Genomic DNA, 19,038 nt, shown 5'->3' with positions numbered 1-19,038 from the left:
GGCCTCAATGTTATAGGCACTAAATGGATTTTCAAGAACAAGCAAGATGAGTTTGGAAATTTTGTGAGGAACAAGGCAAGATTGGTGGCTCAAGGTTTCTCTCAAGTTGAAGGAATTGACTTTGGAGAAACTTATGCTCCCGTGGCTCGCCTTTAGTCCATCCGTATCCTTCTTGCTTATGCATCACATCATAACTTTAAGTTACAACAAATGGATGTGAAAAGTGCATTTCTTAATGGTCCTTTGCATGAAGAGGTTTATGTTAAGCAACCCCGGGGTTTGAGGATCTCAACTTTCCTAACCATGTCTATAAGCTTGATAAAGCACTTTATGGTCTCAAACAAGCTCCTAGAGCTTGGTACGAGCACCTTAAAGAATTGTTGATAGACCGTGGATTTGATGTTGGGCTAATCGATCCCACTCTTTTTACTAAGAGGGTCAATGGGGAGCTTTTCGCTTGCCAATTATATGTTGATGATATTATCTTTGGCTCTACTAACAAAGCTTTCAATGATGAATTTTCAAAGCTTATGACCGATAGGTTTGAGATGTCTATGATGGGAGAGATGAAGTTCTTCCTTGGTTTTGAAATCAAGCAATTGAGAGAAGGAACCTTCATCAATCAAGCAAAATATCTCCAAGACATGCTCAAGAGGTTCAAGATAACCGAGATGAAGGGTGTAGCCACTCCTTTGGTTACTAAATGTCACCTTGCACTTGATCCCAATGGTAAAGAGGTGGATCAAAAGGTATATCGCTCCATGATTGGATCCTTGCTTTACCTTTGTGCATCTAGACCGGACATAGTGTTGAGTGTTGGTGTGTGTGCAAGGTATCAAGCTTCTCCTAAGGAGAGTCACATGATGGCTCTCAAAAGAATCTTTCGATATTTAGTTGATACCCCAAGATACAGTATTTGGTACCCCAAAGACTCAAGTTTTATTCTCAATGGATACACCGATGCGGATTGGGCGAGACACAAGGATGATAGGAAATCAACTTCCGGGGCTTGCCAATTCCTTGGTAGGTCCTTGGTGTGTTGGTCTTCTAAGAAGCAAAATTGTATATCTCTCCACCGCCGAAGCCGAATATGTTGTCGCTGCAAGTGGATGCACTCAATTGTTATGGATGAGGCAAACTTTAAAGGAATACGGTGTCATTTGTGACAAAGTGCCTCTATTATGTGACAATGAAAGTGCCATCAAGATTGCCTATAATCCGGTGCAACATTCAAGAACGAAGCATATTGAGATCCGGAATCATTTCATTAGGGATCATGTTGCCCGTGGTGATATTGAGCTTATCTATGTTCCTACCAAAGATCAACTTGCCGATATATTCACGAAGCCTCTTGATGAAGCAAGGTTTTGCTATTTGAGGAATGAGCTAAATATCATTGATTCAAGGAGTATAGCTTGACCATCTTGCAAACACACCTTTATCTAAAAACTTTATTTGGTTTAGATGTGGGCATGGAAATAGGGGGAGTGCGGTTTAAATTATTGAGCTATCCCTCCCCCCATAATGCCAACATTAAGAAATCATTCTCTTTATATCATATGTTGTATGTGAGCTTCAATGATGAGTAGTGGTTTGGGCCCAAGATATATCTTTGCGGTGCCATGTCATAACACTCATATATGCTGGCCTAGGCCACCACACTCTTCTTTGTGAAGAGTTGGAGTTATATGGATTTTCTTGGATTTTATTTGACTATCTTCTGTTCTTATGGGAAATCACTCATGTTTGGTCGTTATTTGGAATGTTTTGCAAATATGGGTGATATTGTACCATCAACAGTGTGATCTTTCTATCATAAGCCCCATCTTTCCTAAAGAAACAATTCCAATCTATATACACTAAAACTCTGAAAAATTTCGAAGTTGTTCGGGCTTTGGGCAGGTTTGGCGGCACTGCCGATGCCTTCACCCCGGCACTGCCGGTGGTTCCACCCCGGCACTGCCGGTGGCACCGACACTGTCGGCCTCGGCTGGGCGGAACTGCCGCTGTGGGCGTGGGTTAAGTTGAGGGCCCACAGGGGGAGTTAGGGCAACTGCCTCATTCTCCCCCACCCTGCGTCCCTCTCCTCCCACCCGACCCCAGTCGTCGTCGCCGCCGTACCTGCCCTCCGGCCGCCGTCCCGGGCCCTCCCTCGTCCTCTGGTCGGCTGGATCCGGGCAGAGCAACCTCCTCCATGGCTTCCTCCTCTGGTTAGCTTCCTCTCCTCTCTCTCTCCCTCTCTAGAATGGGTAGACCTTTCTAGAAGAAAGAAGACTGGATGAATCTCTCCCTAGGTTTTGCCATTGAGGTAGATGATGTAGTACATGATGTTGTGAAAGTTTGAGAAAGAATGGCTGAGTCTGCGGTAGATCTGGGCGTTTCCCCTGTTGACCGGCATTGCCGGCCACACCTCAGCGGCACTGCCGCTGGGCCGGCACTGCCGCCCCCATCGCACCGGCACTGCCAGTTGGGCCGGCACTACCGCCTAGACCACCCCGGCACTGCCGGCCTTGCTGATACTAGATTTTTGTCAGCCTCTTCTATTGTATCTCGCACATATCATACACCATGCACTGATTGTCTTGTTTTCTCTGTTTTAGTGTACGTTACCATATGCTCCCTCTACCCATTGCTTTCACAGGTGCAGGTGGTCCTCATCGCTCTAGCTTGGGCAAACGGGCGGTACCTAATGACTTTGAAGCTGGGATCCTACCGGTCAAGAAAGCGTCTCGTCGGGAGAAAGGTGTGGCTGCTGCTGCTGAACCTCGCGGTAACATCATCCGAAGGCTGCGAGGCATGCTTGTTGGGAAGTGGCCGGATCATGAGTATGCTCGGCTGCGTCAGACTAACGCCTACACCACACCCAAGGCCACCAATTGTTCTGGACTAAGTATCAAGAGAAGACTTATGAAGATCTCTATGCTAATGCCACCTATCGAGTTTGTCCTATGCATCATATCAACTTTGCTCACATGGATAAACACGCCCAATACTTTGCCGAAGCTCGAGAGATTTGTGAGCAGTTTGGTCTTATTCCGCTGATGAAGTTTCAACATCCTTTCTGTGTTGATGTGATTGGGCAATTCTTTGCCACGGTCTATGTTGATAATGATGATGACAAGACTATGACTTGGATGACAGAGGGTCACATGTTACATGGAACTTGGGCCCAATTTTCAGCATGTCTTGGTTATCTTGTGCTCCCTGCCAATGAGGAAGGATACTTTAGGGCTCACAACACTCCCAAGCCCATTGAGAAGGCTCTCCTTGCTGATCTCTATCTTGAAGGAGAAGTGGTGTATGGATTGCAGAAATTTCTTCGCCCGGTGTATGACATCCTTCTCTGAGAGGTCCTAAATCCCAAGGTTGGCTGCGTTGATCAGATCTATGGGTACCTTGGAAATCTGTTATGTCTCTCTCACCAGCACCGTGACTCTGGCAATCATCTTGATGTGATGGACTTACTGTGGAATGAGTTTTGGGCATGCATCATGTCTCGCAAGGCTCCCGTGTTTGCTCCCTACTTCATGTGCTTCATTTGCTCTCGCTGGAACAATGCTGGTCTTGGCATACTTACTTATGATGTTATCTCTCTACCTCACAAGCCCAAGGATCTCAAGGTCAAGCCTCATCCCAATTCTCCTCGTCTTCCCAGTGCTGAGGATTCTGCTGAAGAGGACTCTGATATGGAGTATGCTCCTCCTGCTGACAATGGCTGGGTTGCTCGCATAGAGGCCAAGTTGGCCAAGATGTTCTGTCTTAAGTCTGACATCAACAGGCGTCAGTATCAAGCTCATAGGGAAAGGAAAATGGACAGGAGGAACATGAAGCTCATCATGCGCAAGTTGGATATTCTTGTTGAGAGTGGATCTGAGGAGATTATTACTCCTGAAGAAGAATGGCTCTCTAAGCATGGCAATGTGGCTGAGTTTGAACAGCTTGGGCTTCCCGGTCCTTCTCGCCGTCGGCGCCCCACTAGTGATGAAGTTGAGCCCGCCGAGTCTGAAGACGATGAAGAGACGGAGGAATCCTCCGAGGATGAGTGAGCTTTCATGGGGCGATGTAGCATTGCTTCTTTTCTCCTTTTTTGGTGTCTTGATGCCAAAGGAGGAGAAGAAGGTCTAGTAGGACTTGCACGGGATTTGCTAGGGTTGAGGGCACAAGCATTTGCTTTTTTATCATTTCGTTAAAGCTTGTGTCCTCCGTTTATTTCTATGCTTATGTTGAACATTATCTTGTGTTTTATTTTGTTTAAAACTCTGTCCTATGTGTGGTGGGCAAGACCATTTAGTGAGTGACTTATTGCTATGGTTTTCGTTATTCTATATGGTTGAGAGTATTGTCATGAAATGGTATGATCATCCTATATATCTCAACTTGTCTATGGATTTATCTCAAATTGATACTTGATATGATTATGGGACTCTTGTTCATGAAATTGAGATTATGGTCATGAAATGTTGAGGATGTCATTATGAAAGGGTATGATCGTCACATCTCAACTTTTATCATCTACCTTACATTATCTGTCATATTTTTCTTATAGGCATTGTGCTCTCTACTTTGAAAGTTAAAGTTGCTCTATACCTAATGTGTGCATATATAGTCAAGCCCTAAATTTCTTGTATGCACACATCTAGGGGGAGTTTCTTTCTTATGTCAAACACAATGCTATTCTTGCTCTGTTCTTTGCAAAATCCTGGTATTGTCATCAAACATTAAAAAGGGGGAGATTGAAAGAACATTTCACGATCTCTGAGGTTTTGTGTGTTTGTTAACAACACCGGTGACAATTTAACTATGTGCTAAGAGGATTACAGATAGAGAAAAGATATCACGGGTAAATCTCGACCCACTCAAAAAGGAAGAAAAGAAGAAGAAGAAGCTGTTGTCAGTTCCTGGCCGGCACTGCCGGCAATACTGGGCCGGCACTGCCGGTGGGTGCACCCCGGCACTACCGGTGGCTGGAGGCCGGCACTGCCGGCGATTATGGCCCGGCACTTCCGGCCTGCCTGTCGACCTGTTGATCCAGAAAGTTGGCCGGCACTGCCGGCGTCTCAAGGGCGGCACTGCCGACAATTCTCCTCCAATGGGCAGAAAAGTTGGTGGGGTATAAATACCCCCTTCTCCTACCTTGGAAAGGTGCTCAAACCCTAAGATCTTCATCCACCATTGCTGAGCCACCAAGAACACCAAAATAGCCGGATCTCCTCCCTCAACCACCCAAATCCCTTGTGCTTTGGAGAATCGAAGGAGAAGACCCCAATCTACATCCTCACCGAAGCGTTTTTCATTTCCCCCTCATATGCTTGAGGGCGCCCATGCTAGTGTTCCTCTTTGGATCCCTAGTTGTTGTTGATGTATTCTTGTTGATTTGTTGTGTTGTTACAGATTTGGGAGCCTCCAATTTGTTGTGGATGTGTGCCCCAAGAACCTTGTAAAGGCTCGGTTTCCGCCTCGAGGAAATCCCTTAGTGGAAGTGGGCTAGGCCTTCGTGGTGTTGCTCACAGGAGATCTGAGTGAACCCTTCGTGGCTGTTCGTTTGGCTTTCGTAGCAACCACACTCCTCCAAACGTAGACGTACCTTCTTGCAAAGGAAGGGAACTACGGGAATCATCTCCGTGTCACCGCGTGCTCCACTCTCGGTTACCTCTATCCTATTCTATCTCCTATATATTGCGTAGCTATATCTTGCTTAGTTGGTTACCTTGTCATATAGGTAAATTCACTTAGGTGCATATCTAGAGAATTTACCTTTGTGTCAAGCCTAAATTGAAAAAGAACTAAAAATTGGTTAGCACCTATTCACCCCCCATCTAGGTATGGCATACGATCCTTTCACATGTGTCTTACATCCAATATATATATTGGTTTCCCTGAAGTAAAAGGTTTGGTTTTTTCAATAATAACCAAATCATCATATGCATAGAGTCATGAAACTCTTTTGCCCCTTCTATTAAATACAAAAACCTTGTGCTATGAGATGCAACGATTATACTATGAAAGCATAAACAACTCGATAATATAATAACAACACCGATCAACCAAGCCACGCAAGACTCTTCCATTAAAAGTTATCCCGAAAAATATGCGAGTGAATCCAAACAAATATGACGTCCGTCATTTTGAGGCATACCTACCCGAAAACAAGCAGCGGTTCACATATCTAAACACGTTATGTGTAGCACCGATTCGTGTAGCCCAAATATCCTGTAAGGTAATGCGGAGTCACGAAACTCTCATCGATCTAGACACGTTGCAAGGAGCAACAATTAATGCAGCCCAGATGTCTCACGCCATAATGCGGAGTTGCGAAACTTTTGTGCCACTGTTCTAATAATTACAAAACACTCCGTGCCACCGGATAGATAAGATTACCTTAATAAGAACAAAACCGGTGGACTAATTAACAATAACATTGATGATGTTAATGTGATCACATGTCTTAATATATATATATATATATATATATTATATATTGGTTTCATCGAAATAAAATTTAAGGTTTTTCCAATAATGACCAATCACCAAATACATAGAGGCATGAAACTCTTTTGCCCCCTTCTATTAATTACAAAAACCTTGTGCTATGAGATGCAGCAATTATACTATGAAAGCATAAACAACTCGACAAAGTAATAATAACACCGATCTACCAAACCACGCAAGATTCTTCCATTAAAAGTTATCCCGAAAAAGATGTGAGTATATCCAAAGAAATATGACATCTCGTAATTTAGAGGCCTACCTACCCGAAAACAAGTGGCGGTTCACCGGTCTAAACACGTTGTGTGTAGCACCAATTTGTGCAGACCAGATGTCCTGTAAGATATTGCGGAGTCAAGAAACTCTCGTCGATCTAGACACATTGCATGTAGCACAAATTTATGCAGCCCAGATGTCCCACGCCATAATGCGGAGTTGCGAAACTTCTGTGCCACCGTTCTAATTGTTACAAAACACTCCGTGCCACCTGATAGATAAGATTGCATTGATAAGAACAAAACCGGTAGAGTAATTAAAGAAACATTGACCATGATAATGTGACCATTTGTCTTACATCCTATATATATTGGTTTCACCGAACTAAAATGTTAGTTTTTTCCAATTATGACCAAATCACCATATGCTCAGAGTCATGAAACTCTTTTGCCCCTTATATTAATTACAAAAACCTTGTGGAATGAGATGTAGAGATTATACTATGAAAGCATAAACAACTCGAGAAGGTAATAATAACACCGATCTACCAAGCCACGCAAGACTCTTCCATTAAAATTTATCCCAGAAAAGATGCGAGTGGATCCAAAAAAATATGATGTCCCGCCATTTAGAGGTCTACCTACCCAAAAACAAGGGGCGGTTCACCGATTTAAATACGTTACGTGTACCATCGAGGTGTGCAGCCCAGATATCCCGTAAGATAATTCGGAATCACGAAACTCTCATAGATCTAGACACGTTGCATGTAGCAATAATTTATGCATCCCAGATGTCCCACATGGTAATGCGAAGTTGTGAACTTCTGTGCCACCGTTCTAATAATTACAAAACACTATGTTCCCCCGGATAGATAAGATTGCATTGATAAGAACAAAACAGGTAGAGTAATTAACAAGAACATTGATCATGATAATGTGACCATTTGTCTTACATCCAATATATAGTGGTTTCACCGAATTAAAAAGTTAGGTTTTTCCAATAATGACCAAATTACCATATGCATGGAGTCATGAAACTCTTTTGCCCCTTCTATTAATTGCAAAAACCTTGTGGTATGAGATGTAGCGATTATACTATGAAAGCATAAACAACTCGAGAAAGTAATAATAGCACCGATATACCAAGCCATGCAAAACTTTTCCATTAAAATTTATCCCGGAAAAATGCGAGTGGATCCAAACAAATATAACGTCCCGTCATTTAGAGCTCTACCCACCCAAAAACAAGCGGCGGTTCACCGATCTAAACACGTTGTGTGTAGCACTGATGTGTGCAGCCCGGATATCCCTGATGCGTGCAGTTAACACACGTCCGTTGGGAACCCCAAGAGGAAGGTGTGATGCGTACAGTAGCAAGTTTTCCGTCAGAAAGAAACCAAGGTTTATCGAACCAGTAGGAGCCAAGAAGCACGTTGAAGGTTGATGGCGGCGAAGTGTAGTGCGGCGCAACACCAGGGATTCCGGCGCCAACGTGGAACCTGCACAACACAATCAAAGTACTTTGCTTCAACGTTGTCAATCTCACCGGCTTGCTGTAAACAAAGGATTAGATGTATAGTGTGGATGATGATGATTGTTTGCGAAGAACAGTAAAAAACAATTGCAGTAGATTGTACTTCAGATGTAAAGAATTGGACCGGGGTCCACAGTTCACTAGTGGTGTCACTCCCATAAGATGAATGCATGTTGGTGAACAAATTACAGTTGGGTGATTGACAAATAAAGAAGGCATAACAATGCACATACATATATCATGATGAGTACTATGAGATTTAATCAGGGCATTACGACAAAGTACATAGACCGCTATCCAGCATGCATCTATGCCTAAATAGTCCACTTTCGAGGTTATCATCCGAACCCCTTCCAAGTATTAAGTTGCAAGCAACGAGACAATTGCATTAAGTATGGTGTGTAATGTAATCAACACAAATATCCTTAGACAAAGCATCGATGTTTTATCCCTAGTGGCAACAAGCACATCCACAACCTTAGAACTTTTCGTCATCGTCCCGCATTTAATGGAGGCATGAACCCACTATCGAGCATAAATACTCCCTCTTGGAGTTACAAGTATCAACTTGGCCAGAGCCTCTACTAGCAACGGAGAGCATGCAAGAACATAAACAACACATAGATGATAGATTAATAATCAACATAACATAGTATTCAATATTCATCGGATCCCAACAAACACAACATGTAGCATTACAAATAGATGATCTTGATCATGATAGGCAGCTCACAAGATCTAACATGATAGCACAATGAGGAGAAGACAACCATCTAGCTACTGCTATGGACCCATAATCCAGGGGTGGACTACTCACACATCGATCCGGAGGCGATCATGGCGATGAAGAGACCTCCGGGAGATGATTCCCCTCTCCGGCAGGGTGCCGGAGGCGATCTCCTGAATCTCCCGAGATGGGATTGGCGGCGGCGGCGTCTTTGGAAGGTTTTCCGTATCGTGTCTCTCGGTACTGGGGTATTCGCGATGAAGGCTATATGTAGGCGGAAGGGTAGGTCAGGGGGCATCACGAGGGGCCCACACACTAGGGCCACGCGGCCAGGACCTGGGCCGCGCCACCCTGGTGTGTCGCCACCTCGTGGCCCCACTTCGTATGTCCTCCGGTCTTCTGGAAGCTTCGTGGAAAAATAGGCCCCTGGGCGTTGATTTCGTCCAATTCCGAGAATATTTCCTTACTAGGATTTGTGAAACCAAAAACAGTAGAAAACAACAACTGGCTCTTCGGCATCTCGTCAATAGGTTAGTGCCGGAAAATGCATAATAATGACATATAATGTGTATAAAACATGTGAGTATCATCAATAAAGTAGCATGGAACATAAGAAATTATAGATACGTTTGGGACGTATCAAGCATCCCCAAGCTTAGTTCCTACTCGCCCTCGAGTAGGTAAACGATAACAAAGATAATTTCGAAGTGACATGCTATCATAATCTTGATCAATACTATTGTAAAGCATATGAGATGAATGCGAGAGATTCGAAGCAATGATGAAGATAATGAGTAAACAAATGAATCATATAGCAAAGACTTTTCATGAATAATACTTTCAAGACAAGCATCAATAAGACTTGCATAAGAGTTACTCATAAAGCAATAAATTCAAAGTAAAGGCATTGAAGCAACACAAAGGAAGATATAAGTTTCAGCGGTTGCTTTCAACTTCAACATGTATATCTCATGGATAATTGTCAACACAAAGTAATATAACAAGTGCAATAGGTAAACATGTAAGAATCAATGCACACGAGTTGATACAAGTGTTTGCTTCGGGATAGAAAGAATAGGTAAAGCTGACTCAACAATTAAGTAAAAGAATGGCCCTTCGCGAGAGGAAACATGGATTACTATATTTGTGCTAGAGCTTTTCATTTTGAAAACAAGAAACAATTTTGTCAACGGTAGTAATAAAGCATATGTGTTATGTATAAGATATCTTATAAGTTGCAAGCCTCATGCATAGTATACCAATAGTGCTCGCACCTTGTCCTAATTAGCTTGGATTATCATTGCATAGCATATGTTTCAACCAAGTGTCACAAAGGGGTACCTCTATGTCGCCTGTACAAAGGTCTAAGGAGAAAGCTCGCATTGGATTTCTCGCTTTTGATTATTCTCAACTTAGACATCCATACCGGGACAACATAGACAATGAGATAATGGACTCCTCTTTAATGCATAAGCATTCAACAACAATTAATATTCTCATAAGAGATTGAGGATTAGTTGTCCAAACTGAAACTTCCACCATGAATCATGGCTTTAGTTAGCGGCCCAATGTTCTTCTCTAACAATATGCATACTCAAACCATTTGATCATGAAAATTGCCCTTAGTTCAGACAAGACGAACATGCATATCAACTCACATGATATTCAACAAAGGTAAAAGTTGATGGCGTCCCCAGAAACATGGTTACCGCTCAACAAGCAACTTATTAAGAAATAAGACACATAAGTACATATTCTTCACCACAATAGTTTTTAAGGCTACTTTTCCCATGAGCTATATATTGCAAAGACAAAGAATAGAATTTTTAAAGGTAGCACTCAAGTAATGTACTTTGGAATGGCCGAGAAATACCATGTAGTAGGTAGGTATGGTGGACACAAATGGCATAGTATTTGGCTCAAGGATTTGGATGCACGAGAAGAATTCCTCTCAATACAAGGCTAGGCTAGCAAGGTTGTTTGAAGCAAACTCAAGTATAAAAGGTGCAGCAAAGCTCACATATGAACATATTGTAAGTATTACAAGACTTTACATTGTCTCCTTGTTGTTCAAACACCTTAACCAGAAAATATCTAGACTCTAGAGAAACTAATCATGCAAACCAAATTTTAACAAGCTCTATGTAGTTATTCATTAATGGGTGCAAAGTACATGATGCAAGAGCTTAAACATGATCTATATGAGCACAACAATTGCCAAGTATCACATTATTCAAGACATTATACCATTTACCACATGCGGCATTTTCCATTTCCAACCATATAACAATGAATGAAATAGTTCAACTTTCGCAATGAACATTAAAGATAAAAACTAAGAACACATGTGTTCATACGAAACAACGGAGCGTGTCTCTCTCCCAAACAAGGAATGCTAGGATCCAATTTTATTCAAACAAAAACAAAAATAAAAACAAACAGACGCTCCAAGTAAAGCACATAAGATGTGACGGAATAAAAATATAGTTTCACTAGAGGTGACCTGATAAGTTGTCGATGAAGAAGGGGATGCCTTGGGCATCCCCAAGCTTAGACGCTTGGGTCTTCTTAAAATATGCAGGGATGAACCACGGGGGCATCCCCAAGCTTAGACTTTTCACTCTTCTTGATCATATTGTATCATCCTCCTCTCTTGACCCTTGAAAACTTCCTCCACACCAAACTCAAAACAATCTCATTAGAGGGTTAGTGCATAATTGAAAATTCATATATTCAGAGGTGACATAATCATTCTTAACACTTCTGGACATTGCACAAAGCTACGGAAAGTTAATGGAACAAAGAAATCCATCAAACATAGCAAAACAGGCAATGCGAAGTAAAAGGCAGAATCTGTCAAAACAGAACAGTCCGTAAAGACGAATTTTTTTGAGGCACCAGACTTGCTCAGATGAAAATTCCCAAATTGAACGAAAGTTGCGTACATATCTGAGGATCACGCACGTAAATTGGCAGATTTTTCCGAGTTACCTACAGAGAACCCTGCCCAAATTCGTGATGACAGAAATATCTCGTTTCTGCGCAGTAATCCAAATCTAGTATTGACTTTACTATCAAAGACTTTACTTGGCACAACAATGCAATAAAATAAAGATAACGAGAGGTTGCTACAGTAGTAACAACTTCCAAGACTCAAATATAAAACAAAGGTGCTGAAGTAAAATAATGGGTTGTCTCCCATAAGCGCTTTTCTTTAACGCCTTTCGCCTAGGCGCGAAAGTGTGAATCAAGTATTATCAAGAGATGAAGCATCGACATCATAATTTGTTCTAATAATAGAATCATAAGGTAACTTCATTCTCTTTCTAGGGAAGTGTTCCATACCTTTCTTGAGAGGAAATTGATATTTAATATTACCTTCCTTCATATCAATGGTAGCACCAACGAGTTCGAAGAAAAGGTCTTCCCAATATAATGGGACAAGATGCATTGCATTCAATATCCAAGACAACAAAATCAATGGGGACAAGGTTATTGTTAACCATAATACGAACATTATCAATCCTCCCCAAAGGTTTCTTTATAGCATTATCAGCAAGATTAACATCCGGATAACAATTTTTCAATGGTGGCAAGTCAAGCATATCATATATTTTCTTAGGCATAACGAAATACTTGCACCAAGATCACATAAAGCATTACAATCAAAATCATTGACCCTCATCTTAATGATGGGCTCCCAACCATCTTCCAACTTCCTAGGAATAGAGGTTTCAAGTTTTAGTTTCTCTTCTCTAGCTTTTATGAGAGCATTTGTAATATGTTTTGTAAAGGCCAAATTTATAGCACTAGCATTGGGACTTTTAGCAAGTTTTTGTAAGAACTTTATAACTTCAGAGATGTGACAATCATCAAAATCTAAATCATTATGATCTACAGCAATGGAATCATTGTCCCCAACATTTTGAAAAATTTCAGAAGTTTTATCACAAGCAGTTTCAGCAGTTTTAACATTTTCAGGCAATTTTGCACGCTTTGCACTAGGAGTAGAAACATTGCCAACACCAATTATTTTACCATTGATAGTAGGAGGTGTAGCAACATGTGAAGCATTATCATTACTAGTGGTGGTAATAGTCCAAACTTTAGCTACATTATTATCTTTAGCTAGTTTTTCATTTTCTTCTCTTTCCCACCTAGCATGCAATTCAACCATCAATCTAATATTTTCATTAATTCGAACTTGGATGGCGTTTGCTGTAGTAATAATTTTATTTTCATTATCCTTATTAGGAATAACTTTCAATTTTAAAAGATCAACATCAGAGGCAAGTCTATCAACCTTAGAAGCAAGAATATCAATTTTATCAAGCTTTTCTTCAACAGATTTGTTAAAAGCAGTTTGTGTACTAATAAATTCTTTAAGCATAGCTTCAAGATCAGGGGGTACACTCCTATTATTGTTGTAAGAATTCCCATAAGAATTACCATAACTATTACCATTAGCGAAGGATATGGCCTATAGTTGTTACCGTAATTATTCCTATAAGCATTGTTGTTGAAATTATTACTTTTAATGAAATTCACATCAACATGTTCTTCTTGGGCAACCAATGAAGCTAAAGGAACATTATTAGGATCAACATTAGATCTACCATTCACAATCATAGACAAAATAGCATCAATCTTATCACTCAAGGAGGAGGTTTCTTCAACAGAATTTACCTTCTTACCTTGTGGAGCTCTTTCCGTGTGCCATTCAGAGTAATTTATCATCATATCATCAAGAAGCTTTGTTGCCGCCCCCAAAGTGATGGACATAAAGGGTTTGGATGATCATCCAAGTAGTTAGTCCATGGGTAGGGCAATTCTTCACCAAAGATTTCATTCTCTCCCATGCTTGAGCAACATGTTCATTATCTAATTGCTTGAAATTCATTATGCTACTTCTCAAAGATATAATTTTAGCGGGAGGATAATATCTACCAACAAAAGCATCCTTACATTTAGTCCATGAATCAATACTATTTCTAGGCATAGATAGCAACCAATCTTTAGCTCTTCCTCTTAAGGAGAAAGGAAACAATTTCAATTTTATAATGTCACCATATACATCCTTATACTTTTGCATTTCACATAGTTCAACAAAATTATTAAGATGGGCAGCAGCATCATCGTAACTAACACCGAAAAATTGCTCTCTCATAACAAGATTCAGTAAAGCAGGTTTAATTTCAAAGAATTCTGCTGTAGTAGTAGGTGGAGCAATAGGTGTGCATAAGAAATCATTATTATTTGTGCTAGTGAAGTCACACAACTTAGTATTTTCAGGAGTATTCATTTTAACAGTAGTAAATAAAGCAAACTAAATAAAGTAAATGCAAGTAACTAATTTTTTGTGTGTTTTTGATATGGAGAACAAGACAGTAAATAAAGTAAAACTAGCAACTAATTTTTTTGTGTTTTTGATATAGATAGCAAACAAAGCAATAAATAAAATAAAACAAAGCAAGACAAAAACAAAGTAAAGAGATTGGATGTGGGAGACTCCCCTTGCAGCGTGTCTTGATCTCCACGGCAACGGCGCCAGAAAAAGTGCTTGATGCGTGCAGTTAACACACGTCCGTTGGGAACCCCAAGAGGAAGGTGTGATGCGTACAGTAGCAAGTTTTCCCTCATAAAGAAACCAAGGTTTATCGAACCAGTAGGAGCCAAGAAGCACGTTGAAGGTTGATGGCGGCGAAGTGTAGTGCGGCGCAACACCAGGGATTCCGGCGCCAACGTGGAACCTGCACAACACAATCAAAGTACTTTGCCCCAACGTAACAGTGAGGTTGTCAATCTCACCGGCTTGCTGTAAACAAAGGATTAGATGTATAGTGTGGATGATGATTGTTTGCGAAGAACAGTAAAAAACATATTGCAGTAGATTGTATTAAAGATGTAAAGAATTGGACCGGGGTCCACAGTTCACTAGTGGTGTCTCTCCCATAAGATGAATGCATGTTGGGTGAACAAATTACAGTTGGGCGATTGACAAATAAAGAAGGCATAACAATGCACATACATATATCATGATGAGTACTATGAGATTTAATCAGGGCATTACGACAAAGTACATAGACCGCTATCCAAGCATGCATCTATGCCTAAATAGTCCACTTTCAGAGTTATCATCCGAACCCCTTCCGGTATTAAGTTGCAAGCAACGGACAATTGCATTAAGTATGGTGCGTAATGTAATCAACACAAATATCCTTAGACAAAGCATCGATGTTTTATCCCTAGTGGCAACAAGACATCCACAACCTTAGAACTTTCTCGTCACCGTCCCGATTTAATGGAGGCATGAACCCACTATCGAGCATAAATACTCCCTCTTGGAGTTACAAGTATCAATTTGGCCAGAGCCTCTACTAGCAACGGAGAGCATGCAAGAACATAAACAACACATAGATGATAGATTGATAATCAACATAACATAGTATTCAATATTCATCGGATCCCAACAAACACAACATGTAGCATTACAAATAGATGATCTTGATCATGATAGGCAGCTCACAAGATCTAACATGATAGCACAATGAGGAGAAGACAACCATCTAGCTACTGCTATGGACCCATAGTCCAGGGGTGGACTACTCACACATCGATCCGGAGGCGATCATGGCGATGAAGAGACCTCCGGGAGATGATTCCCCTCTCCCGCAGGGTGCCGGAGGCGATCTCCTGAATCCCCCGAGATGGGATTGGCGGCGGCGTCTCTGGAAGGTTTTCCGTATCGTGGCTCTCGGTACTGGGGTATTCGCGACGAAGGCTATATGTAGGCGGAAGGGTAGGTCAAGGGGCGTCACGAGGGGCCCACACACTAGGGCCGCGCGGCCAGGACCTGGGCTGCGCCGCCCTGGTGTGTCGCCACCTCGTGGCCCCACTTCGTATGTCCTCCGGTCTTCTGGAAGCTTCGTGTAAAAATAGGCCCCTGGGCGTTGATTTCGTCCAATTCCGAGAATATTTCCTTACTAGGATTTCTGAAACCAATAACAGCAGAAAACAAAGAATCGGCTCTTCGGCATCTCGTCAATAGGTTAGTGCCGAAAAATGCATAATAATAACATATAATGTGTATAAAACATGTGAGTATCATCAATAAAGTAGCATGGAACATAAGAAATTATAGATACGTTTGGGACGTATCAATCCCGCAAGATAATTCGGAGTCACGAAACTGTCAGCGATCTAGCGATCTAGACACGTTGCATGCAACAACAATTTATGTAGCCCAGATGTCCCACAACATAATGCGGAGTTGCGAAACTTCTGTGCCACCATTCTAATAATTAAAAAAAAAACTTTTTGCCACCCGATAGATAAGATTGCATTAATAATAAAAACAAAACTGGTGGAGTAATTAACAATAACATTGATCATTATAATATGACCATGTGTCTTCCATCTAATATATATGGGTTTCACCAAAATAAAAGGTTAGTTTTTTTTTCTAATAATGACCAAATAACCATGTGCACGGAGTCATGAAACTCTTTTGCCCTCTTCTATTAATTGCAAAAACCTTGTGTTATGAGATGCAACGATTATTATGAAAGCATAAACAACTTGAGAAAGTAATAATAACACCGATTCACCAGGCCACGCAAGACTCTTCCATTAAAAATTATCCCGAAAAAGATGCGAGTGAATCCAAACAAATATGGTGTCCCATCATTTAGAGGCCTACCTACCTGAAAACAAGCGGCGGTTCATCCATCTAAACACGTTGCGTGTAGCATCGATTTGTGCAGCCCAAATATCCTATAAGATAATACGGGGTCACGAAACTCTCATCGACCTAGACGCGTTCCATGTAGCAACAATTTGTGCATCCCAGAAGTCCCCACACGGTAGTGCGGAGTAACGGAACTTCCATAGATCTAGCCTAGCGATAGTGCGGAGTGACGAAATTTGCGTGTCGCCATTCTAATAATTACAAAACTCTCTATGTCACCGGATAGATAGATTGCATTAATAAGAACAAAAATAGTAGAATAATTAAGAATATCATTGATCATGATAATGTGGCCATATTTCTTACATACAATATATATTGGTTGGGATGAAGCCTGCTACCCGCATGGGTAGCTACACACCCATGCATTATACCAATGTGCAAACCATATTAATTTATTTTAGCTCGGTTTCCTAGTAGAACGTGGAATTCTAGTGTACAAAAGTGGTTTCTGAATTTTGATTTGAACTTTTTTTTGTAAAAGTCAACTCAGTATTCAGAAAGTCAACGCAAAATACATTGGTGAGTTGACTTTGATAAAAAATATTCATATCAATTCGTAAACCACTTTTGTACACTAGAATTCCACGTTCTACTAGAAAACAGAGCTAAAACAAGTTAATATGGCTTGCATATTTGTATAATGCATGGGTGTGTAGCTACCCATGCGGGTAGCAAATGCACTCTCTATATTGGTTTCACCGACATAAAAGATTAGGCTTTTCCAATAATGACCAAATCACCATATGCACAAAGTCATGAAACTGTTTTGCCTCCGTTCTGTTAATTACAAAAACCTTGTGCTATGAGATGCGTCGGTTATACTGTGAAAGCATAAACAACTCAACAAAGTAATAATAACACCGATCTACCAAGCCACGCAAGACTCTTCCATTAAAATTTATCCCAGAAAATATGCGAGTGAATCGAAACAAATATGACGTGCCACCATTTAGAGGCCTACCTACCCGAAAACAAGCGGCGGTTCATCTTCCTAGACAAGTGGCGTGTAGGACCGATTTGTGCAGCCCAGATATCCTATAAGATAACGCGGAGTCACGAAACTCTCATCGACCTAGACATGTTGCATCTAGCAACAATTTGTGCATCCCACAAGTCTCACACGGTAATGCAGAGTGACGGAACTTCCATCGATCTAGACACGTTGCACGTAGCAACAATTTATGCAGCCCGACGATAATGCGGAGTGACGAAACTTGCGTGCCGCCGTTCTAATAATTACAAAACTCTCCGTGTCACCGGATAGATGGATTGCATTAATAAGAACAAAATTGGTGGAATAATTAACAATAAGATTGATCAGGATAATGTGACCACGTGCCTTACATCCAACATATATTGGTTTCACCGACATACAAGGTTAGATTTTTCCAATAATGATCAAATCACCATATGCACAAAGTCATGAAACTCTTTTGCCCCCTTCTATTGATTACGAAAACCTTGTGCTATGAGATGAAGCCATTATACTATGAAAACATAAAAAAACTCAACAATGTAACAATAACACCAATCTACCAAGCCACGCAAGAGTCTTCCATTAAAATTTATCCCGGAAAATATACGAGTGAATCCAAACAAATATGGCGTCCGGTCATTTAGAGGCCTACCTACCCGAAAACAAGCGGCGGTTCATCTTCCTAGACACGTGGCGTGTAGCACCGATTTGTGCAGCCCAAATATCTTGTAAGATAATAATGCGGAGTCACAAAACCCTCATCGATATAGACACGTTGCATGTAGCAACAACTTATGCAACCCAGATGTCCCACACGGTAATGCGGAGTGACGGAAGTTTCATCGATCCAGACACATTGCACGTAGCAACAATTTATGCAGTCCGGCGATAGTGCGGAATGACGAAACTTGCGTGTTGCCGTTCTAATAATTACAAAACTCTCCGTGTCACCGGATAGATAGATTATATCAATAAGAACAAAACTGGTGAAATAATTAAGAACAACATTGATCTGATAATGTGACCACGTGTCTTACATCTAATATATTTTGGTTTCACCGACATAAAAGGTTAGGTTTTTCCAATAATGACCAAATCACCATATGCATAGAGTCATGAAACTCTTTTGCCCCTTCTATTAATTACGAAAACTTTGTGCTATACGAAAACTTTGTTCTATGAGATGAAGCCATTATACTATGAAAACATAAAGAACTCGACAAATAACAATAACACCAATCTACCAACCCACACAAGACTCTTCCATTAAATGTTATCCCGGAAAATATACGATTGAATCCAAATAAATATGGCATCCCATCATTTAGAGGTCTAACTACCCGAAAACAA

Source organism: Lolium rigidum, chromosome 2, assembly GCF_022539505.1.
Source record: "Lolium rigidum isolate FL_2022 chromosome 2, APGP_CSIRO_Lrig_0.1, whole genome shotgun sequence".
Lineage (NCBI taxonomy): Eukaryota > Viridiplantae > Streptophyta > Magnoliopsida > Poales > Poaceae > Lolium > Lolium rigidum.
This window is presented reverse-complemented; position numbering follows the sequence as displayed.